Source organism: Tenrec ecaudatus, chromosome X, assembly GCF_050624435.1.
Source record: "Tenrec ecaudatus isolate mTenEca1 chromosome X, mTenEca1.hap1, whole genome shotgun sequence".
Lineage (NCBI taxonomy): Eukaryota > Metazoa > Chordata > Mammalia > Afrosoricida > Tenrecidae > Tenrec > Tenrec ecaudatus.
Window position 1 is genome coordinate 89,310,683 of NC_134548.1, and position 26,047 is coordinate 89,336,729.

General features: G+C 36.2%; 1 pseudogene; it reads right to left on the minus strand.

Moving 5' to 3' along the window:
* Nucleotides 1–418: 418 nt before the first annotated feature.
* On the minus strand, nt 419–1,687 carry LOC142433507 (N-acetyltransferase ESCO2 pseudogene; annotated as a pseudogene).
* Nucleotides 1,688–26,047: the final 24,360 nt, after the last annotated feature.

Genomic DNA, 26,047 nt, shown 5'->3' on the forward strand with positions numbered 1-26,047 from the left:
TGCAGCAATAGATATTCCTCATTAAATAGTGTTCTTTATTAAAAAAATAAGTGGTCACATTTCTGTAGGAAGCAACCCTGTTTTGTCAGCGAACAAGTAATTTCCCAGTTATAGCAACTCACTTTCACAATTAAGGACTCAGGCTGCTCATCAGTGTATAGCATTCAATACTTTCCCTTTCTTTGGATCTCCAGATAATTTTTGACAAATGGAATTTCTCAATTCATAAAGAACAAAACAAAAGGGGAGGGGGGTATTTCTAAACTTGATCTTAGCTAAAAGTTTGAGAAGCGATGGAAGGGAGGTATTTAGTTATTTGATACTATTTTGCTTTAATGTTGTTTAAATTGTTCCTATTGAGTAACAAAGGACTATTTATACTTATCTATACATTAATTGTTTCATATATGAGTTGGCCTTAGCTTTTAAAAATGTACATGAGGAAATTAGGGTTGTTCCAGTACTTGGTTGCAAATAATTTGCCACCTGGAGTAGGATCAGAAAATGCAATTTCATCAGTGCCAAAAGAACAGCCAAACATGAAGCAATTTCTGAGAGTACCAATTAGTTCTCTTGCAATGCATTTTCTTCTCTTCACCCTGAAAACACAGATTCTATTTATCCCACTCACTGAAGGTTGTGGTACATCTGAATGTTGCCAAGCCCTGTGACATTCTTTAGAGATTGAGGGTTCTGGGTCACCTGCTTCAGCAAGGACACAGAAGACCTGTGTGATAGGCTCAGCTATTAAACACCCAGCTACTTTCTTTTCATCATATACAAAGAGAACAGTTTTGGTTTTGTTTGGACATTTGGGACTAACTTGATGGAATCCTAATTCATTCTCATGATGCTCTTGGACATCTTCTACATTTCTGATAACGTAATTTGGATCATGTGGCAAAACTAATCTGAGTTCTCCGTGCTACAACATGTTCCTTCTTCCAACCTGTATATTTGATTCCCTCCATAAATCTCTGATGATACTGCATATGTTGCAGTTCATCTTCAGGATTAGAAGCAGAATAGGCCATGACACACGATTTACACATAGTAGCACCAACATTTTTCTAACCTGCATCAAAGATTAACTGGTCTTTTATTTCTTTGTTTATATCCTTAGCATTTTTCTGTGTACTGCTTTGTTCAAGCTAGTAGATATGTTGGAGCACACAGAAGATTCTTCTTCGGGTAGCAACCTTTTTTATTGACATAGGATACACTGAAAATGGGGTAGACAATGGACACTATGAACAAGCTGCCTTGTTCTCAATGACAGCATCCTCTTAGGACAAACACAGATTTTCAAGTTCACATATCCTTGAAGAAATGATTCCACCTGATGAATCCTTTATTAATTCCCTTTCTTTTTACTTCTTATACTCAATAACTCCATTCTCAGTTCCCATAATAAGTTCTCTTAGGCACTTGCCTTGCCTCAATAGCTTTTCTTTCAAGGGTAATTTCTCCAACGGAATCTTCAATAACTCCTGGTTTATCCTTCTCACTGGGTCTCCAGTAAGGACACAAGTTCCAGAGGCAATTTTGGAGGGGAAGAATCTTTTCTACGAACAAAAAGTGCTGCCCCGCTGTGGAGTGTAACTTGTGGTTTTATTTTTTGCCTTAAAACTCGAGGAGCTATATAGTGAATGAAGGGGGAAGTGCAGAGTGGAGACCCAAAACCCATTTGTCGGCCACTGGAGATCCCCTCACAGAGGGGTTTAGGAGAGGAGATGGGTCAGTCAGGGTGCGATGTAGTTCCTATGAAGAACACAGCTTTCCCCCAGATCCTGGATGCTTCCTCCCCGCAACTACCATGATCCGAATTCTACCTTGCAGGACTGGATAGGACAGAGGTTGTACACCGGTGCATATGGGAGCTGGAAGCACAGGGAATCCAGGGTGGATGATACCTTCAGGACCAGGGGTGTAAGGGGCGATATTGGGAGAGTGGAGGGTGAGTGGGTTGGAAAGGGGGAACCGATTACAAGGATCCACATGTGACCTCCTCCCTGGGAGACGGACGGCAGAGAAAGGGGGGTGGGGGGAGGGAGACTCCGGATAGGGCAAAGTATGACAAAATAACAATCTATAAATTATCAAGGGATCTTGAGGGAGGGGGGAGCTGGGAGGGAGGGGAAAAAAAGAGGACCTGATGCAAAGGGCTTAAGTGGAGAGCAAATGCTTTGAAAATGATTAGGGCAAAGAATGTACGGATGTGCTTTATACAATTGATGTATGTATATGTATGGATTGTGATAAGAGTTGTATGAGCCCCTAATAAAATGTAAAAAATAAAATAAAAAACAACTCGAGGAGCATTCCAATTATTTTCACTCGACTATCCATTGTTCTCTTTCTCCACAACTAACAGCCTTGTAATACACGGTATTTGGGTTGATTTCTTTTATTATTCCTTGATAAAAGCTGATGCACTGATAGCTTGGATGATATTTAGCAGATAAGCTCTTCTGTGGAATGTTTTCACCTTCAGGAGTAGACTGCTTTTCCCTTCATTTTGCCATCACACTGGGAAAATATTTACCTCCCTTATTTGTTTTTAGGTAAGTGGTTCTATTCTCTTTTCTCAGCTTTGTCTCACGTGGCTTGAGGGACCACATATCTTTGTTGTAACAGGATACAGTGGACAGGGCAGTTTTAAATGGTGAACCCGGATTTGCAGATGGCAATCTATCTTGTTGTTGTTGTTATTGGGAATGATGCGGCATTAATCAAACTTAAAATGGGATGAGCCTGTTGAAAGCACTGCATCTTCTCTTCATTTTCATCATTGGTCTGCAGTATGTGCTTTTCACTAGATGATAGAAAATATATTTTCACCAACGCGGCCATCTTCTTAACTGAATTCCTGCTCCTTACAGTTGCATGGCCTCTCCATTCAAGCTAGTCCTTCTCTGAATCTCATTTTACTCATTTGATGAAGTATTTTGATGCATATAAATGTCTTATTTTAATTGGTCCCAATCATCTAGTTTGTGTTCTATTGTTTTTGCTTCCTTTATTATATTTGGTAGTATGTGTATGCCCTGCAATAGAACCCTTAAGTTTGTACCAATTTTCCCATTGATGTCTCTTATCTCTGATATTTACATTTGGATCTGTGATCCATCTTGATTTCATTTTTGTTCATAGCATGGAGTATGGGTCTTTTTCATTCTTCTGCAAATCATGATCCAATATTGCCTGTACCAATTGTTAAAGTGGCCATCTCTTTTCCATTTGATGTTTTTTAGCCCGTTGTCAAAAATCATCTGTTTGTAGGTAGTTTTCTTGGTTTTGTATTCTGTTTCATTGGTCTATATATCCATTATTGTATGAGTACCAGACTCTTTTGACTATTATTGCTCAATAATAAATTTTGTGAGGCCTCCAGTTTTGTTCTTGTTTTAAGGAGTTCTTACCTTATCCTATGTCTATTTCCTCTTCATATCAAGTTCATGATTAATTTCTCTTTCTTTAAAGAAAAAATAAGATTTGCATCAGAAGTGTGCTGTATTTAAGGATTGCTTTAGTGTTGCTATTTCATAAGTTTTCCTGTCCATGAAAGCAAGATACTTTTTCCCATTTCTTTGAGTCTCATTGGGTTTATTGTCATGGCGTTCTGTAGTTTTGTTTGAACAAGTCTTTTGTTTATTTGATTAGGTTTACTTTGAAGTGATTATCTTTTACGTGGCTGTTGTAAATGACATTGTTTTCTTGATCTTCTTTCGTTGCTCTCCTCACTGGTGTACAGGAATCCAGTTGATTCCTGTTTGTCAATCTTGTGTCCTGTTACTTTATCAAATCCCTAAATTGTTTCTAACAATCTTTTTGTGTACTCTGTGATATTTTCTACATAAAAAAATCATCTCATCCACAAATATTGAGAACTTCTCTTCTTTCTCCAATTGTATTACCTTGACTTCCTTTGATGTTCCAACTTTTAGGGGAATTATTTTCCATTTTCCCTGTTGAATGTTATGTTGGCTGGCTAAGACTCTCAGCAAGAAGTTGAATAAGAGTGTTGATAAGGGGGCATCCTTATCTTGTTGCAATTTTTATGGGAAATATTCTCCATTTTCTGTTTAGTGTAATCTTGACTGCTGATTTTTCATTTATGGATTTTATTATGCTGAGGATTTTCCCTTCTTTTCCTATTCTGTTGAAAATTTGATCAGAATTGGGTGTTGGATATTGTCATATGCCTTTTCTACATCTATTGATATGATCATGTGGTTGGTATTCTTTATTTTATTTATGTGAATGATTATATTGATTGTTTCTCTGATGTTGCATAATTCTAGAATGATTCACTAGACCATGGTGAGTTATTTTTCTTTTGACATGCTGTTGGAGTCTATTGGCCAGAATTTTGTTGAAAATATTTGCATCTATGTCCATGAGTGATTTTTGTCTGTAGTTCTCTATCTTTGTGATTTTGGTGTCTGGGTTAAGCTAAACAACACATATTTTTTGCTCTTAAAGTTTTCAAGTCAAAAGTATGAAATTGTTTTAACTAGCTGAAATCAAAATATAAACAGAACCGATTCCTTCTGTGTTCTTTCCTTCTATACCTTCTAGCATACATTATCTGCCTGTATACTGGCCTTATGGCCAATTTCTTGTTTCATTCCTTCATTAAAGTTTTTTCATCATCACATGACCCTCTTCCAATCCTCCATGCCTCCATCTTATAAAGATCCTGGTATTTGCATTTAGAAATGTCCAAATAATGCAAAATAACCTTGCAATTTCAAAATTATTAATCTAATCACACCTACAAACTTAATTCTGCCATCAAAAAGAATATTCATAGGTTCCAGGAGCTTTCATATGATATCAAAATACATTAGCTTTAATTATATGACTCTGGTGCTCAATATTTTTCAGTTGCATGAATAAATGAATTAAAACATTATAAGTTCTTATTAGATTTGTTGAGTCATTATATTATCAGAGAATAGAATAGCAAGAAGGGTGGTAATTAATCAAAGGTGGAGTAATTGGAAAAAATGCCATTCATGTAAATAAAAAGTATATTTGAAGAAAAGAAAACATACATTAAGAAGGAATAGGAAAACTTTATAGAAGGGTTTTACTCGAGAAAAAAAATAAAGCAAATTAACATTATTGAACTATATTATATATTTCATGATAAATTTTAATATACTCTATAGAGACAGTAAGTGGAATATTCTTTCTTGGACGGTATGGAAGAACTAAGAAGGGGTAAAAGAAAAAATGTTCTAAAAGATTGGCGATTATTGTGGAACTCTTCTTGATATGAATTCAGTTTTATTGAATGGTAAAATATGTCTATTACATCCCAATAAAACTTATTTTTGTTTTAATATGCTCTTGGATACTGTTCGTATTTGGGGGAATTTTTGCATGTTTATTAAGAAGAAATATTGGTTATAGGTTTCTTTATGGTGTATTGATTTGGCTTTCGTATCAAGATAATACTTCACAGATTGCGTTAGCAATCATTTTTCTCTATATTATGAACATTTTGAATTTAATTGGCATCACTTCTTTCAATGGTTGGTAGAATTCCTCCATGAAGTCATCTAGTCTCGATCATTTGTGCTGCTGTTGAGAAGAAAATAATTCTCCATTCAATATTTTTCATTTGTTATGGGTCTGCTGAATTTTTATACTTCTTGAGACAGTTTAAGTTGGTTATATATTAATAATAATTTGTTCAAGTTATATTTGTTTAGGTTAGATTTTTTGGTGTAAAATTATTCATAGTAGTTTTTGAGAATCTTTTTTATTTCAATTGGGATAGTTGCAATATCTCCATTTTCAATTATTATTTTGCTTGTCATGTTCTCTTTTCCCCTTTGTTATCTTTGCTAATTTTTTTCAGTCTTTTGACAGAAGCAACATCTGATTTTATTTATTCTCTATTAAATTCCCATTCCAGATTTAATTAAAGTCAATTAAAGATTTGCAAACATTAGACTCTTAAGTTACTGGACACTATTTACACAAACAATAGGGGTTAGTTATAAGGCAACGCTTTAACTAACATTTATTCCCAAAAGACAACCCATGCCTACCGATGAATACATGGCATAAAATAGAAAGGGGGCATTAAACCAGTAACTCTTGGGGAGTTCAAGGTCACCATTGATTTGGCACCCTCAAGGCAAGAAAACCAAACCGAAGTCCAACCAACACCGGTTCTATAACTGTGGGATAGCAGAACCTTGGTATTCAGGAATGGCCAAGCCACTCGGCACCAGCCTACCCTCAGCAGGAGCTGAAGTCAGCATACAATTAAATATGTGTTACTTCAAAGTCTGGGTTTAAAGGTTAGGCCCCAAGTTGTGAGGGAGTATTTGGTAATTATTGACCATACCAAGGTGTAGAGGGAAAGACACAAATAATTCGAATATTATTCACCTGAGGGGCCTTTGTGTTGGTATTGGGCCTACTTATTATTTAGACATGTGCTTCTGGGAAGGCGGGTGTTGGCACTTTGTGTCTTGGGCCAGTGAGAAACACTCACCCATTACTGAGCCTGTCGTTTCCCCTAATATGTGCCCTCTTGATTCTGCACCCATTCAGTGTTAGTCAGTCCTCTGGGTGTTTGATGCAAGATGCTCCTGGGAAACTCTGCCACAATACAAACCCCAATAGTTCCAGGCAGATGCTGGGAGCCAATCCAGGGCAGACTCAAATCTCCCCAATCCAGCTGAATTGCAATGAACAAGGTATCTGGGCGTAGATTTGGGGTTTTTTTTGTTGAAGTTTTTAATGGCCTTTTTAAATTTATTCTTTCATTATGAGTTTCGTGAAGTTCTCTACTGAAGTCTGGAAATTTGTGTTTTACTTAAGTTTTCAAATTTGTTGAAGTCATTAATAGTGTGTTTTAATTTTTTATTTCATTTGGATCTGTTGTGATGTCAAATCTAAAAATCCTTTATTTATGATGTTTGCATCTTTTCTTTCATTTCCTTTGTTAAGTTTTCCAGTGTTTGGTCAATTATATTAAAATTTTCAAAGATTTGATTGATTTTCTGTTTTCCAATTCATTCCTTTTGCTCTAAGCTTTGCAATTTTTTCACCTCCTGATTGGAGCTTTACTTGTTGATTTTGTACTGGTTGTTAAAACTTCTGGGTTTAATTGTTTATTTGGGTGCTCACTTTTTTATGTATGCATATTTTCCTATAATTATTCTCTGAGTGAAGCTTCTTATAGTGTCCTTTCTCTCCTCTACATCAAGGATCCCTATAGTTCATATATTTGTATACTTGACCATCCCACATTTCCATTTGGTTTTCCATACGTTTCTATTTTAATTTTGCCTTTTCTCTTAGGATACAGTAGGTTATATGAGGGGATTAAAAATAGAATTTATTCATGAACCTTTTTAAGCTCCTTCATATTACTTTGTCCTTTAATTTACATATTATTTCTTCTGCTTGCCCAAATCTATTGTGAATTTATTTCTTGAATTTCAGTTACTGTGTTATTCAGCATTAGTATACATTATACTTACTTATTTTCTATCATATTTTCTGCCATTTCACATTTATGACAATAGTAAAAAGTCTACTGGCCAAATATTTTGTGCATTAACAATCCAAACCTGATTTTCATCAACACCAAGCTGCTAGGTAAGATTAGTACGTGCTGCGACATTTAAGGTTATGTGTCAACTTGACAGAATAAAGATTCTCTGGGGGATGACAGTAAATGATGTGGTTTCCTTTATTTTGTGATCTGATTGTCATCATTTTTCTAATGCAAATTTTCACATTCTGACTGGTCTTTGAAACCTAAGCATGTTGATTAGCGAGATGTGGGCACATTTCTATTTGGTTCATTTGGTTTTCTATCTATTTATTGAAATTCTCATTTTGTTTCCTGATTTCCTGGTTAGTTTTCTGTATGTTCTTTAAATTATTTGAGCATATTTAATGCTACTTGAAAGTCCTCAATTTCTGATTACCTAGACTTCCATAGGACTGATATTTGCTTCTTTATATTGTTTTAATTGAAACACCATTTTCTGTTAGTTTGCATGTCTTAAGCATTTTTGTTGAAACTGGTTCATTTGTATATTATCCTATAATAACTCTGCAACTTCAAATCTCCCCACTCTAGTAAAAAGATTTTAATTGTGTGTGTTTATTTCTTTTTTTACCCATATCCCCCTGATTGTTACAATCAATTTGCTCTGTTACATCATCTAAATATAATCGGCAGGACTTTCCGACGGAATATATGCTACGATTAATGACTATGATCCAAAGCCCCTGCTTTCATAATTTTCAAAGGAATTGATGAAAGCAGTGTCTACTGGTTTCTTTCTGAGCTCTCACCAGATTTGTATAAATGCTCTTAATTCTATCAACATTCTTCTCAATGCAATCTTGTTTTTATTGTCAAACACCTCAAAACTCTTCCCATATTTACTCCTAGCTCCATTCTAAAACCACTTTCACACAACAGCACCATAATCTATGTATAAGAGTCTGTATTGATTTGGGGGAGCTGTCAGTGATTACTCCTTATGAGCTCACTGAGGAAATATGTGTTTCATGCCTTCCTCTTGGTTTCTGGTGATGAACAGCAACCCAAAGTAGTTTCTTGGCATCACTTCTATTTGTCTTTGACCTCATATTGCTATCTTCCCTCTGTGTCTCTTCTCTACTTATAAAGGCACCAGCTATATTGGATTAGGGCCCATCCTACTCCAGTATTATCTCATATTCACATCTGCAAGGATAGGTCCTTAAGTAGGGTTCTCTAAAGAAGGAAGTGAAGGTTATATAGCTATAGAAATAGAGAAATGTATATCAAGAAAAAGACTCACACAGATATAGAAGCAGGCAAATTCCAAGCCTGGGCAAGTTCCAAGTCCAAGTGTCATGTTTTGTTGAAGGCTTCTCTTGACTCATAAAGCTGCATGGGCTAATGAACCAAAGATTGGCAGAAAGGTGACCGACTTGTGACTTCAAAGGCAAATTAATTCCAAGATTAGCAAGTCAGATGCCAGGCCACTCATGACACACAGTATCACCAGGCAGTATGACACATCATTGAATAAATTCCAAAGAACTGGAGTTCAATGAACCAGACACAGGTTATAAACCCAGCAAAAAGCAAGCAAGCGTGTCCATAGCATCCAGTTATATTAGCAGCAGACCTCACTCCCATTGAAACTGTATTTCAATTGAATCAATCAATTAAGATTTTGATCTGAGTAAGGAAGTTGCATCCCACCCTAATCTATTTACAAATGATCCTGAATATATCGCATTATGGAAATGATTAAATTGCATTACATCACAGCCAAATTGACGTAAAACCTAACCTAATTATCACATACTGTTTCTAAATAAGCAACATCCACAAGTACCAAGGTTTAGGGGGTTAAAATATTTTTTGAGGAACACAGATAATCCCATAGTAGAATCTGCATTAATGATAAACATAGATTTGAAATTTTATGTTTTGATAAAGGTCTTACCAACCTTGGTATTAAGATTAGGCTCTCATAGACAAGTTGGTAAGTGTTCTGTCTCTTTTTTCTGTTTATTTGGAAGAGTTTTAAATAAAAGTTTTTTTTTTCTTTCTTAGGTGTTTGGGAGAATTTACCAAAGAAACCATCTGGACCTGGAGTTCTTGTTTTCAGTAAGTTTTAAATTATTGGATCAGTCTATGAACATATTTTCCAGGTTTTTCTATTTTCCCTTCCATATGTGTTCTTATTCAATGAGTATTATCTAATTTTATTTAAGAATTTAAATTCACTGACAGAAAGATATTTTCCCAATTTCATTGATTTCTGCTTTTATCTTAGTTATTTTTCTCCTACACACTTTTGCTTTAACTTGTTCTATTTCTAGCTTTTTGAGATACATATTTAGATGATAAATCTCTCTTCAGCCTCATAAGATATGATTAAAGTCCTTAAAAATAAAAAAAGGTTTAATTAACCAATTTACATTATGGATTAGAATTTAAAAACCTGTGAAAGTGAAAGTTGTTTTTTCTAGTGTGAAAGCAGCCACATAGTCAGCATAGCAGATGTTTAAATTGTTAAATTTCCAGAATTTCAGGCCATAATCTCTTAAAGCTACTCTAACAACTGAATGTGGTTTGACCAAAGATTAATGGAACATTGATCAACTGTCTTTTGGAAAATGGGCAAAAATGAAATGTAACCTATAAGGATTGATATTCTAGGGGTTAGTGAGCTGAAAGTGACTGGCTTGGGCCATTTTGAATCAGATAGTTATATGGTTACTCTGCTAGGAAGGATGTATTAAGAGGGATGGTGTCAAAATCATCATAAACAAGGACCTCTATCTTGAAGTACAATGCTGTCTGTGATAGGATAATATTTATCCAAATACAAGGAAATCCAATCAAAATAACTATTATTCAAATTTATGCACCAAACACTGAAGTTAGTGATCAAAAAATTGAAGAATTTGACCAATGTCTTCAGTCTGAAATTGATCAAACATGCAATCAAGGTGCACTGATAACTACTGATGATTGGAATGCAAATTGAAAAAAAAGAGTAAAGAGTAGTTGTAAAACATGGCCTCGGTGACAGAAACGAAACTAGAGATCATATGATGGAATTTTTCAAGACCAGCAATTTCTTCATCACAAATATCTTTTTCAACAACACAAACAGCTACACATGTGGACTTGTCCTGATGGAATAAGCCAAAATCAAATTGAATACATCGGTGGGAAAAGACAAGGGAGAAACTCAGTATCAGAAGCTAACATGTTAGCTAACATGTGGAGCACACCATTAATTGTTCATATGAATGTTGAGGTTGAAGCTGAATGAAATTAAAATGAGTCACCAAGGATGTATGTATGGTTTGTGATAAAAGTTGTATGAGCCCCAATAAAATTATTAATAAAAGAACAAAATACAACTGGAGTATGTACCACTTGAATTTTGAGAACATCTCAAATAAAGGATTGATGTATTCAGCACCAATGACAGAAGACCTAATGAGCTGGGAGATGACTTAAAAAATGTTATGTATGAAGAAAGCAAAAGCCTTTAAAAAGACAAGAACCAAAGGAAATCTCTAAATTGAAGTCAGAAGAGACTCTGAGACTTGTCCTTAATCACTGAGTAGCTAAATAAAATGGGGTGGAAAGATGTACAAAATGGTGAACATAAATTTTTAAAGGGAAGCCCAAGAACACAAAATAAAAGATAATAATGAAATGTGCAAAGACTTAGAGACAGAAATCAAAAAGGAAGAACCCACTCAGCACATCTCTAGCTGAAAGAATTGAAAATATTTTTCAGGCATCAGGTAGCAATATTGAAAGTTTCTATGAATAAAATAATACAAATTTCAGGAAGCATCAAAGGAAGATTGAATGCATGCACATGGTCACACTACCACAACATGCTCATCTCCATTTACTCATTTCAAGAGGAAGCGTATGATCAAAGCCATCGGTACTGAAGGAAGAAGGCCAAGGTGGTACACTGAAGATATTATCCAGAAACAAGGATCCAGGAAATGGTCAAATCTGATTAAGAAAGTTTCAAGAAGCTGATGAAGCAGTGGGAGCACTCGCTTGCCTATGCCAAAAACTTCGGAAGACAGCTACTTGCCCAACTATTTGTACCCATTCCAAACAAAGGTGACCCAACAGAATATGCAAGTAAAATTTTGCTAAAGATCATCTAACAGTTGATAACAGCAGCGATACATTGACAGGAAACTGCCAGTGATTCTGGTTAAATTCATATCAGATGGATCTTGGCTGAAAGGAGGGAATACCAGAAAGATGTTAACTTGTGTTTTATTGACCATGCAAAGGCATTCAATTGTTTGGATTAAAACAAACTATGGATAAACATGAAAAGAATAGGAATTCTAGAACACTTAATTGTGTTTGTGGAAAAACCACTGTATGAGAATATTGCGTGTTTTAAAATCAATAAAATTGTAATAGTTCTATTCTCTAATCATACTTATTAAATCTGTATGCTGAGCAAATAATTAACAGAAGTTGCATTATAGTAAGAAGAATTCAGTATCATGATTGGAGGGAGGCTTATTAACAATTGGCAATATATAAAGGATACAACCTTGCTTGCTGAATAGAAGGACTTGAAGCACTTGCTGATAAAGATCAAGGCTTGCAGCCTTCAGTATGGATAAGAACTCCTTGTAAAGAAAACCAAAGTCCTCACAACTGGACCAATGGGTGACATCATGATAAGTGGAGAAAAGACTGAAGTTGTCAAGGATTATATCTTGCTTGCCTTCACAATTAATGATCCTGGAAACATCATAAATCATCTGCACACAACCTTTAAAATACTGAAAAGCAAGGATGTTGCTTTGAGGACTAAGGTGCACATGACTCAAGACATAGTATTTTCAATCGCCTCACAGGCATGTGTAAATTGGAAATTGAATAAGGAAGACTAAATAAGAATTGATGCCTTTGAATTATGATGTTAGAAAAAATATTGGAATAGCATAGGCTGCCAAAAGAACAAACAAATCTGTCTTGAAAGAAGTACAGACTGAATGCTCCTTAAAGGCAATAATAGCTAGATTTCTTACATCCTTTGGATGTAAGCAGAGAGCAGTCTCTGGAAAGTAATATCATGCCTAGTAAAGTAGAATGGCAGCACAAGAGAGAAATAGCCTCGACAAGACGGAGTGACACAGTTGCAGCAATGGGCACTAGCAGAAGTATGACTATGCAGATGGTGAAGGGCAGGGCATTGTTTCATTCTATTGTGTGTAGGGTCGCCAGGTATCAGAACCAACTTGATTTTCCCTAACAACAATAATCACTTATTCATCTAGAGTGGAAAAGGCTGGGTTGTGAATTGTAAATATACGTTCTTACATGAGTACATTGGAGATGAAGAATATTTACAGATGGATATTATATTTGTACTCACAATAATAATTTTATTGTTATCCACAGTAAAATTCAATTAAAATATATTATCTCTTTTCAATAGACAAGAAGTAAACATCAGAATATATTGTAATTCCATTCCAAGTAAGAATTTCTTTTTTTTTTGAGTTTGACATTTATTTAGATCATATTTGAAAATAATTTTAGGTATAAATAATTATTGTCTTCCATGCAATATGATAAAGCAGAAAATGTCCTGAATTTTTATCAAAATTGAATGGTTGCATGTATTTGTATGCGTGTCTCTGTGTGTATGTTGTTGTGAATATGTAAAACATTTCTGATACTGTACTAGCTGTTTTCTTCCTCTAAATACAAACCAACCTTATGCATACAGTTTACTTGTGTTCAAAATTCACAATCAAAATATGTAATATTACAATGTTAGGAAATCTTTAATATATTTAACTGAAATATCACTGCACTCCTGTAACTCTTACCCTTTGGTTCTAATTATTCCGTAAGGAAATTCACAAAATAAATACATAACAGGTAATTAAGAAAGAGGGTTCTAGGGCTCAACTACTTTTGCTAACTCATAGCTTTATAATTATAAACAAGTAGCGTAATCATTCTGTATTTCATTTGCTACATCTGTAAAATCAAATCATCGACCTAGAAAGCTTGTTGTGAAGTTCAAATAAGTTGATCATTCGTGAGTCTCAGAGCACAGTTGGACACATTGTAAGCACTATGAAAATGTTAGAACTGGTGGTCATGGTAGTTTTCGTACTGTTACCCGTCTACACATAGAGATCACATCTCTTATCAATAGTCTCATCACCAGGAAAGCTATCCTCAGTGTCCTCACTAGTTATTCTCTTGACATAATTGTCATTGAGTTTTATCTTCCTAAATCCCCTATTCTGGATAACCTCACTTGTGTCTATGAGCTTCATTAAATAAAAGTCTCAAAAAGAAGTGTAATATTTACATCTATATTATGGGAAACATGAAGAAGGAACAATATAACCAAAATGATATATATTTCCTGCAATATAACCAAAATGACATAAAAGAAAACAAGTTAGCATGTTAAAAAAAAAAAAAGAAAACAAGTTAGAAAAGAGATATAGATGTTATAAATAGTGAATTTTTTATTTTTCCATTTTTGTCTAATTATGTTGTTCTAATCATTATGATTTAAATGAAAATTGATTTCATCTATAGCATGAAAATGCAATATCATTTAACATAAGTCATAGCTAAATGGGAAAATGAGATTTTATTTTCCTTAATTGGTGTGTAAATAAACTACAAACCACAGGCAAAAAAGCTATATTTTAAGGTATAATTTAGTCTAATACAAATGACATATTTTTTGCTCATAAATATTTTAATTCTGATGAAAGTCTGGCTATTAACTCCAAATTACATTTTGTACTGTCTTGTTTTAGTCAGTTCATCAAACAGAAAATTATGGAATATAAAGCATTTTCTTTTGACATTTCCCAAACCACCTCAGCAAGATAGAAAAAAACCATCCAGATCTTTGGAATTTCGAGACACAGTTCCTGTAAGTATTGAATAATTCAATTTTTAAATTAAATGTACCTTTGCAAAACTATATTAAAAAGTGAGTTACATGTAATTTGGATTTTAATACTTGTAGGTTATAGATTTTTTAATTTAAAATTCCCTGAGTAGCAGATTGAGCTCACCTGTTTCAGATTGAATTTTATTTATACATCATTCTCCACATCAAAGTCATTACATTTCTAAGACTAAGAAAGTTAAAAACACCTAACATTGCAATTACTGTGATCTCTCAGGGAAGGTGTTTACCAGCGACAAAATCATTCAAAATTTGAATCTTAGAACAGGAGTTAATCTTGATGAGGTTTTAGGGCCTCCATATTTTTTAAAATGAGAATTCAGGATAGTATAGTGGGTACTTGAAGATTCTTGTTTCTGCTCGTATATGGTGGAGGTATCCTATCAATTAACAAAAAGGAAAAAAAACTCACTAACACACAGGAGTTGCCTATAGAGATTAGAAATACTTTCTAAAAATATTCTCCTCATATAGAGTTGGAATCATGGCAATTATTCAAGGGACGTTTATTATATTTTAGTGAATCTAGTTCCATGCTTCCCTTCATATTTGTTCTGTAGTTACATGTGACCATAAACTTGATTACTAGTACCTGGAATGAATAGCTGAAGGCATATAAGAAGTAAATCTAAGATAAGTCTATGTGGCCAATTGTGAAACTCAGATTTATGAAGATTTGAGTGATTTTTAAAAATTACACCACTGCTATCAGAATCAAACTTTTTGTTTTATTTTCCACTCTTTTTTGTTTGTTGTTTTGTAGTGTCTCACAGTAGAGGTCTCAGTCTCCCACATTGACCAGAGACCTTGAAAGCAAGAATAGAACTCACAAGAATTGTCATGACAAATGTCAATGGGATTGGCTTGTTTGTAAGCTAACTTGGGGGTAAAAATTGGGCCAAGTGTTAAAAAAAAAAACCCTCTACTATATATAGATACCCTATGAATCCTCTCTAAATTCCCAGGCCCTGGATTGTCATGGGCCTTCTTCCATCTTCATAGAAATCATTGAGAGGACCTGAAACATTCCCTTAGTCATCTTGTGTCCCAAATTAAATTATCTCTCTGCCTCATTTCACACAAAGCTTTAAAGGAGAATAGAATGTTTTCCCATTATAAGTAAATCAAAGAAAAATTATACCCTTTTGATATTGTGACAAGAAAAAATACAATACTCACAAATGCTTGTATTTATTTTAATCAATCTTTTCAGAGACAGGACAAAAGAAAACTAAAAGCAAATCCAAAGGAAGCTCATATACGGATAAGGCGTTCTTTGAGAAAAAATGCCCATAAGCCATGTCTTTACTTCACTGTCAGGAGACAAGCTCCATTCAGATGTTCTTCCATTCCTAAAGCCCATCCTCGAAAGGCAGTAGCTAAAGAGTCCAAAGATGACAAAAAAATTAAAGAGATAAAGAACGAATTTAAGAAAAAAACCGGTCAACATGCTACAACTCTACAAACTAATGAAACAGTAACAGATGAAAAATATGGAAGGAAGAATGAAGCAGTTAAAATCCCAACAAACCCATCACTTGAAAACAAACCATCAATGTTCCAATCAGATACAAATTCAGAATTCAAGTATCACATGGAGTTCTCAAAAAAAGATGAGAAAAATCTTAAAAACTACAAGGAGAAAGATACTAAATTCATATGTACACATACTGAGCCAAAGGAAAATTGCCTTAATAGTTCAAAGGAACCTGAAGCTGAATTGGAAACTTGGTTCCCAAATATTTCAAATGAGGATTTGATAATGTATTTAAGAGACCCTAATAGGGAAACCGTGGAATTTGACGTATGGTTAAAGAATAACTCACAGAATAACTCAACGGATGATGCAAAGAAGGTATCTGAGGGTGAATGTGAAGACTCAATAGATGCAAGAAGAGATAAAAATGCAAGGAGTGACGCTAAGGAGGATGCAACAAAGGACCAAGCGTCTACCACTGATGCTGAATCTGACCATTCAAAGGATTTAAATAAGGAAAAGAAAGAGTTTAAAAGGGACCAAAAGATGGATGGAAGATATTACTTAGAGTCTACTGATTCTGGATCTGAAATGGAGACAAAAAAGGGTAAGAAAGAGAAACGAGAATTCAAGAAAGACACTAAGAAGAAGGGTGAAAAGAACATAGTATCTACTGATGCAGACTCTGGATCTGAATTGGAGTTGAAGAGTGAAAAAGATGAAAAGAAGAGATATTCAAAGAAACATAACAAGGTCGCACAAAAATACTCAGTGTCTACTGATGCAGAAACGGACTCTGAATGGGAATCAAATCGCAAGACGTATGTAAAAAGTGCCACAGGCTCCACTGATGATGAATGTGATTATTATACAAAGAAAAGTCCAAGAAGATCATTTTTCAGAGAACTAGATGTTGACTCTGAAGAATCACTGTGTATGCCTGGGGGTAAGGGCCGAATGGATGACTCAGATGGCACATCCATAGATTCAAATGTTCAAAAGAAAGGCTACAGAAACTTATACAAAAAGACCAAATTTAAAGGAAACGAGAAAGACACAGGCATAGGCCGCATTCCCTCATCAAGAGAAAGCCGACCACTACCTCCTTGTGATCCTGTAAGACCATCACCTAAGGTCAAACGTTCCTATTGGGTATGTCCTTCATCCTCAAAGGCAAGACATGCTCCCTTGGTATGTTTATCCTGCTTTATTTTTATCCTAAATTACATAAGTATATGAAGTACACTTTTATAGGTTTGACTGTATTCTCTTCAAAGAATAATTCTCTTTTGTGGAATAGAAGCAGGTTTGAGACTTTCAGGTAAGAGAAGTGAACAGTACTATACAAATTTCATGTCAAAGCATTACAAGAATAGGAAATGTATACAGTGGATAATGGAACAGAGGGAACTGGCTTGTGATTTAAGAAAAGTTTTTAAGTTACTTGTAATGAGGGTCATTTTGTTTCAAATAGTGGTTGATTGTTGCATAGTTGTAATAATATGCCCTAGAATTGATTCCAATTCATAGCAACAGAACAAAGCAGTGTGATGTACTATGACATACTCACATTGTTATTATCTCTGAACCCAATATTGGAGCTACTTTGTCAATCCATCCTGTCAAATGTCTTCCTCTTTTTCTAAGAACTTCTACTTTCCCAATCATAATGTAATTTTCTAGGGACTGGTCTCTCCTTATAATATGCTCAAAGTATGTGAGATGAAATCTTACCATCTTCACTTCTGAGGCATATTCTGGCTGTACTTCTTCCAATACAGCTTTATTTGTTCCTTATTCTTCTGGCAGTCTATGGTACTTTCCCTGACCCAATCCGTTGGTAGTCTCCATTGCATCATATGCATAGGAAAGTTGGACACTGAATAAGGAAGACTCTAGAAAAATCAATGCATTTGGATTGCGGTGCCGGAAGAGAATAATGAAAGGACCATAGACTGCTAAAAGGACAAACAGATCTGTATTGCAAGAAGAAGAGGCAAGGATGGAGAGACTTCATCTTACATACTTGGGAATATTGTCAGAAGAGACCAGCCCCAGGAGAAGTACATCATATCAGGTAAAGTGGAAGGGCAGAGTAAAAGAGGAAGGCCTTCAAGGAGATGGATTGACACAGTAGCTGCATCAATGGGCTAAGGCACAGGAACAATTGTGAGGATGGTGTAGGACTATGCAGTTGGATCCAACTCAATGGCACCTAACAACAACATAGTACTTTCTTTTTATATTAAATACTTTTACTGGGGGCTCTTACATCTCCCATCACAATCCATACATCCATTGGTTGTGTAAAGCACTTTCGTACATATGCCGCCATCATCATTTTCAAAGCCTTTCCATTCTATTTGAGCCCTTGATAACAGCTCCTCGATCTTCCCATTCCCTCCCCCACTTTCCCTCTCTCTTGCCCTCCCTCATGAACCCTCGATAAGTTATGGATTATTATTTTCATATCTTATGTTTTCCTCTGTCACCCATCACCTGCTTTCTGTTGTTCGGCCCCCTGGATAGGTAGGGGTTCACAGTACTTTCAATACTTTTGTCAGCACCATATTTCTTGCTAGAGGTAATTCAGCCCCTTCTATTTTTAAATAATCTGTTTCAATTTATCTCAGTCTCTTTATGGGCAAATACTTTGTTTAGGCTTTTATGTCCTACAATGGATTACCCCTTCTCTTCCTCCTTCAAGAAATACTCTCTATAGTCTAAATTCATGCAGATGTTGTGTCTGTACTGTGTGTGTGTGCATTAGTTCTGACTCACAGTAATCCAATACACAACAGAGCAAAACACTGCCCAAGGTCCTTACCAACCTCACAATTGTTATGTTTGTGCTCACTGTAGAAGCCACTGTGTCTATATATATCATTGAGGGTTTTCCTCATTTTCAGTAACTCTGTATTTAACAAAACCTGGCGTCCTTCTGGCATTGATCTCTCTTGGTAACATGTCCAAACTACATAAAATAAAGTCTTTCTTCCCATATTTCTTTTTTAAAATCATTTTATTGGCTCATACAACTCTTATCACAATACACACAAAAAATTCATACATACATCAATTTTGTAAAGCACACTTATACATTCATTGCCCTCATCATTCTCAAAACTCTCATTTTCCGCTTGGGCTCTTGGAATCAGCTCATTTTTCTTCCGCCCCCCCTCCTCTCTCCCCCTTCCTTAATGAACCCTTGATAATTTATAAATTATTATTATTTTATCATATCTTACACTGCCCGGTGTCTCCCTTCACACACTTTTCTGTTGCCCATCCCCCAGGGAGGAGTTTATATGTAGATCCTTGTAATCGGTTCCCCCTTTCTACTCCCCCTTCCCGCTTCCCTCCCGGTATCGCCACTCCCACCACTGTTCAAGTTCCCATCTGCACAGCTGTGCATCCTCTGGTCTAAACAGGTTTGCAAGGTAAAATTGGGATCATGAGAGTAAGGGGGAGGAAGCGGTTAAGAACTAGAGGAATTTTGTGAGTTTCATCAATGCTATACTGCACCCTGAGTGATTCATCTCCTCCCCACTACCCCTCTGCAAGGAATGTCCAGTTGTTTACAGATGGGCATTGGGTCCCCATCGCACGCTCCCCTCCATGATGATACTCCCCCCCCTTTGGTGCTTGATACCTGGTCCCCTTGACCCTTCTTGATCTCACATGCTGGTGTGCTTCTTCCATGTGGGCTTTGTTGCTTCTGGGCAAGATGGCCACTTGTTTACCTTCAAGCCTTTAAGACTCCAGACGCTATATCTCTCAATAACTAGGCACCATAAGCCTTCTTTACCACTCTTACTTATGCGCACATTCATCTTCAACATTTGTATGGGGAAGGTGAACACACAAGGATGGTTTTTGTTCTATGGTGTCTGCTACCTGATCCCTTCAACACCTCGTGATCACACAGACTTAGTTGCTTCTTCCGTGTGGGCTTTGCTGCTTCTGAGCTAGATGGACGCTTGTTTACCTTAAAGCCTTTAAGACCCCAGATGCTATATCTTTTGATAGCCGGGCACCATCAGCTTTCTTCACCACATTTGCTTATGCACACATTTGTCTTCAGCAATCATGTTGAGAAGGTGGGTATGATGGAATGACCGTTTAGCTGAGCAAAATGTTCTTGTATTAAGGAAATGTGCGTGAGGAGGCCCAATCTCCACCTGCTACCTTACGACTAAACCTATAAATATATGGCACATAGATCTATTTTCCCAGTAATCATAAATACATTTACATGTGAACATGTCTGTATTTAGGCCTCTATGTATGCCCTTTGCCTCCTACTCCTTTCCTCTATTTCCTTATGCTTTCCTCCTGTCCCACTACCATGTTCAGCCTTCATTCTGGTTTCAGTAATTCCTCTCAGTTACATTGCCCTTGGTCACTCCCTACCAGTCCTCTCTTCCCCTCCCTGCCACTGGTTTTGAACCACTCATTGTTTGGTTGTCCCTGGGTTGGCCAACACCTCCTCCCTTCCTCCACCTCCCACTCTCCCATGTACTCTCATGTACATCGCTGGGTGTGACCTGCCCTCCCTCCAACTATCTATGCTTCCACCTGTTTATTGCGAGGTAAGTGTTTATTCTATTCCTGGCGTACTGATTGTACTTACCTCAGAGAACTCATGTTATACCTGTCCTTTTGAGTTTGGTTTACCTCGCTTAACATGATTCTTTCCAGCTCTTTCCACGAAACGATGTGTTTCATGTGACTGTCTTTGCTTTTCAGTGCTACATAGTACTCCACTGTATGTATGTGCCAGAGTATACTAATCCACTCATCTATCGATGGAAACTTAGGCTGTTTCCAAGTCTTTGCGATTGTGAATTGTGCCATAATAAATATTGCAGCGCAGATGAGTGGCCGTGTTTTATGTGTTGCTTCCACCGGGTATATGCCCAGTAGAGGGATGGCTGGGTCATAAGGTAGATCAATTTACAGTTTCTTTAAGTTTCTCCAGATTGCTTTCCACAGTGGCTGTACAAATCTACATGACCACCAGCAGAGGAGGAGGGTTCCTACTTCACCACAGCCCCTCCAACACTTGTTGCTCTCTGATTTGCTGATTTGGGCTAGCCTCAGGGGTGTTAGGTGGTATCTCATGGTTGTTTTGGTTTGCATTTCTCTTATGGCTGATGACCTGGAACACTTCCTCATATGCTTATTGGCCATATGATCTCCTCCCTAGTGGAAGTTCTATTCAGTTCTTTTGCCCACTTCCTTAGGGGCTTAACAGTTTTCCTCTTTTTTTTTGCAGGTCATGAGGGTGTTGTAGATTTTATTAATGAGCCCTTTGTCTGATGGGTCATTACTAAAAATCCTCTCCCAGTCTGTGGGTTGTCTTGTCACCCTCTTGGTGAAGTCTTTCGAGGTGCACAGGTGCTTTATTCTTATTAAATCCCGTTTGTCGATTTCCAGTTCACCTGTGTGTGTCCCCTTCCCTGTTGCAGTGAGCCTATGAGTTCCCTAGGCCAATGCTCTGAGGTTAGTCCCAATTCCCTCCTTGATGGTCCTGATAGTTTGGGATTATACTTCTAGATCTGCAATCCACCTTGAGTTTATTCTTGTGCATGTGGTGAGTTAAACGTCTTGTTCCACTTTCTACATGTCGATATCCATTGTTTCCAGCATCACTTGTTAAAAAGGGCATCCACTTCCCACTTGATGGTTTTGGGACCCTTGTTGAAGATCAGATGTCTATATGCTGATGGTTTTATTCCTGGACTTTCTATTCTTTTCCACTGGTCTGAGTGTCTGTCGTTGTGCCAGTACCACGCTGCTTTGACCACTGTAGCTGTGTAATAGGCATTAAAATCGGGTAAGGCAAGTCCTCCAACTTTGTTCTTCTTCTTCAGGAGTTCTCTGCTAATTTGGGATTTCTTCCCGCTCCATAGGAAATTGGTGATCAGTTTTTTCCAATTCTTTGAAGAAGGTTGATGGTATTTGAATTGGGATAGCAATGAACTTGTAAAGTGTTTTAGGTAAGATTGTCATCTTTACTATGTTAAGCCTTCCAACCATGAGCATAGTTTGTTCTTCCATTTGTGGAGGTCGCTTTTGGTTTCTTGTAGTAGGTTCTTAGTTTTCCTTGTATAGATCTTTAGTTTTTTTTGTTAAATATATTCCTAGGTGTTTCAGTTTGTTCTTGGCTACTGTGAAGGGTACTTCTTTCTTAATCACCTGTTCCATGGTCCTGTCCGATGTGTACAGTAAACCTACTGGCTTCTGTTTCTTTCCTTTTTTAATATATCCCTTGTGGGATACTATTCTCATTTTGCCTAAGAAATATCAGTAGGATCTAACGAGTTCTCATTAATTACACTACTACCACCTTGGGCCCCAGCACTATCATCTTCCTCCTGGATTGCTACAATAGACTCTTAAAATATAATCCCACTTCTGATGCTGCCTCCTGTCTATATGTTTTCAGTGCTCCAGAGTATCCCATTGGAAAATTAAACCAGATCTTGTCACTCTCTTTCATAAAACCCAAAATGAAAGGGCCATGGGGAGTTCATCAGTAATTGAAATGGTATATGTCTTGATTATGATAGTAGCTTACTAGGAGTCTGTATCTAGCAGAACTCACTGCATTGTACAGTTTAAATGGATTAACTTCATTTTACAGGAATCCAAACAATAAAATTGATTAAAATTTATTTAAAATTAAGTGAAACCTAGCAAACAAACAAAAAAACTCTAGTGGCTCCTTATTTCACTTAGAATAAATGTAAATAATCCTTAAAATTTCCAAGACTCTAGATAATCTGACTTCCTTTGTCCTCCAATCTCATATCCTTTTCCTCTTCCTAAAAGTTGATGTTAATTAAGAAAGGAAACAGAATTCACAACACAGAAGTGTCGGACAAAGAGGATTTTGTTGTGCGGGGTGGGATGGGGGTGGGGGGGTACAGGGGTGGTGGTGACTGCGGGAAGGGGGGTGCACACAGGATTGTAAATTGGCAGTGTAAATGTGATGAGAAGTTAAGGACCATTAAAGTAATAATAAAATGTTGTAAACCTCTCCTAGTATGTGTGTTTAAATACTAAGAAATACTAAGGTATAAAATAAATGGAAAGAAGATGAACAAAGGTCTGCTTTATAATAATAATTTGATGCAGTTAATATTTTTGTTGTATAAATGTTGATATGGTACTGCTTTGCTGTGTACTAAGCATGCAATTATTCTACTTCTCCCTCAGTCTTCTCTCTGTCTTGAGGTTTACTGTCTTCTCATTGGTCTCTAGATGTTGATAAAAATATTACCTCTAGAATCTACCTTTACCAGGCAAGCTTCCCTTTTCTCTACATTCCAAAACATATTTCCTGTACGAGAAAAGATCTTATTGCCTACTACCATTTCCTGAGTTGTCAATATACCATAATTCTTAATAATTTATTTAAACCCTAGTTTTTGTAATTCTTCCATTAATAGTTGCATTACAATGGTAGCATTGAAACATTCCAAAGCCAAGACCTAACTGAATAAATTTCAAATGGTAACATTTGGGGTGTTATAAGGTATTATGAAAAGTGGCTTTTAAGTGCTTTTAGTGTCTTTCGCAAATTACCCTATGTGAATATATTTATTTCTGTTGTTAGGTACCATTGGATCAATTCTATCTTATTAAGACCATGTGTGGCAGAGCTGATCTTCCTCATATGGTGTTCTTCAGATTTTGATTTGGTTTGTCTGGGGCAGAGTCCATGAGTCTGTGCTTGTAAAAAAATATTTTTCAAATATCCAAATTCTTTTCTATCTATGGCATTCTGTGCTTTGATGTGGTCCTCGATACTCCAGGCACTAACTAGAAATAGTAGACAAATAAAATTGTGCTTTTGTTTTTCACTTTTCTACTTTATTTTTCAGCCTGAAGCTGAGTGGATTTGGAAGCTGCTGTAAAGGACATTTGAGCACATGGTTTCACAGACTGGCCTTACCACAATTAAACACTCGCTACTCTCAAATGAGCATTTCTACATCTGTGGAACTGTAATAAATAAAAAGAATCCACCAAGAGTACTGAAAACTGTGTTTTGTTTTGTTTTGGGGGGATGAGGTTGCATGTATCATAATGGTGATATATAAAGGTATATACTTTACTTTTTTAGATACTTAAATAACTCAGGCAAAAAAGAAAATGTAGCATTTTACTCCATGAATCAGTTTCAACTTTTGAAAATTTTTAAATTTGCATAAGAATCTGTCAATTTTCTGTTGGATGCCCTCATCATGTTTAGTTGAAACTGATGGAGAATGGAAGGAAGAAAATAGCTTTCTTACACTCTTAAATAGAAAACTATAGAGAACTATAAAAGTAGAAAACTATAAATTCAGAGAAGCCCTTGGCCCCATACACAAATATTACCCAAACCCAAACCCACTGCTGCTGAGTGCAACTTATAGTGGCCTTACTGGTAAGAGTAGAACTGTCTCTTAGAGTTTCTAAGGCTGTAATTTTTATGGAAACATACTGCTGCTACTCTATCCTGTGGGGATATAGGTTTGAACCCCTAGACTTTTGATTCACAGATGAGCACTACCAAATTCCTGCACACATAAAAATTACTATAAATTTAATCCTTTGCCTTTAGATATTTTTACTTTTAGTTTATGAAAAATATTACAAATACCCTTGAAGGGCTAGCATACATCTATCCATCATTTTACATGTTTCTATTATTCTGCTTGTGACATTCTTTCCTGGGGGCAGGATAGGGGTATAGAAAGATTAAAGATATAGTTTGATAGATTATACATATATAGGTAGAATTACATATAGATAAATATATGAAGACCTCCTTCCCTCCATCAATCTGATTTTGTAGTTTATTCTCAGAAATTCCATTCTTAAAGTGTCCTTTTAGCTGATATGTTAATCTTACACATAATCAAAATGGCACATGTAAAATATAAATAGGAAATGTTTATATACAATAAAATTGTCCATAAATATATTATTTGAAGAATATGTAACAGAGCTTATGCACTATCATATGACATGGTAATATCAAGATATTCAAGATAAATTTAAATGGGAAACAATAAGGTGAAGACATGATATACTGGTGTAGCAAATGTTCTCAGTTTGCAATGTTGCTTGCAGATGAAGAATAAAGTTCGAGGTTCTAAAGGTTCACATCACCTTGCTGGCCCCGAAGCGACCCCAGGTTGTGAACAGCTGCTCTTGCCATCCGGTCACAGTGCAAGGAATCAGCCGTGCCATGGTGGCTCTGCACATTTTCTTAAAAGAAGAAAATAAAAATATATATTTTCATTTGCTTTTATTTGTATAGAAATTCTGAAGGAATTGTAATAAAATAATCACATAATAAAAGTGATTACCTACAAAGAGCCTAATTGCAGGTATGAAGTTTAGACTCATTACTGAAATTCAGTCAATACACATTGATAGAGTTGTAGTAGTGGGAAAAATCCTGAAACATTTCCAAATATTGATTAATGGTAATTAGGCTGTTCACTTCCTCCTTAAATGCTCCTTTGAAAGACTGAGAGATCTTTCAGGAATCAAATGCCAAGGCAGAATTATAAGTGTAAAGGCATATTCAAAGAAACACTTGTACAGGATAGATGAGAGATGTAACAAAAGTAGTGGGGAGAGCTTTCAGCTTACCATGCAGATCAGACTTAGGAAAGGAGAAAGGAAAGAACACTGATCTGAGTAAGAAGAACCATAGACCTCACTGCAGGTCAGAGAAGCTCTCAACCAGGCCAATGAGAAGTCCAGGGCAACGTTTGTTCTTTAGAAGAGTCTGAATTGGGTAGGAATGTCCTGACCTTCGTAGTACCTGGCCCCACCATCTTCAATCTTTCTCTGGAAACAGTCTGGGAAGGGTGTGCTCCCAAATTTAAACACTATGGTGAATGTCAAAGAAGAAGCACCTAGCGGCTATCAGCTCACTGCACTTATCACAGCAGGATTGCTCAAAGTATGATCGGAGCAGCAAATTAACATGGATAGCTCTCACAGATCTGTTTCTTTCTGTTTAGAGAGCAGCTCCTCCACTCTGTTTGGGACT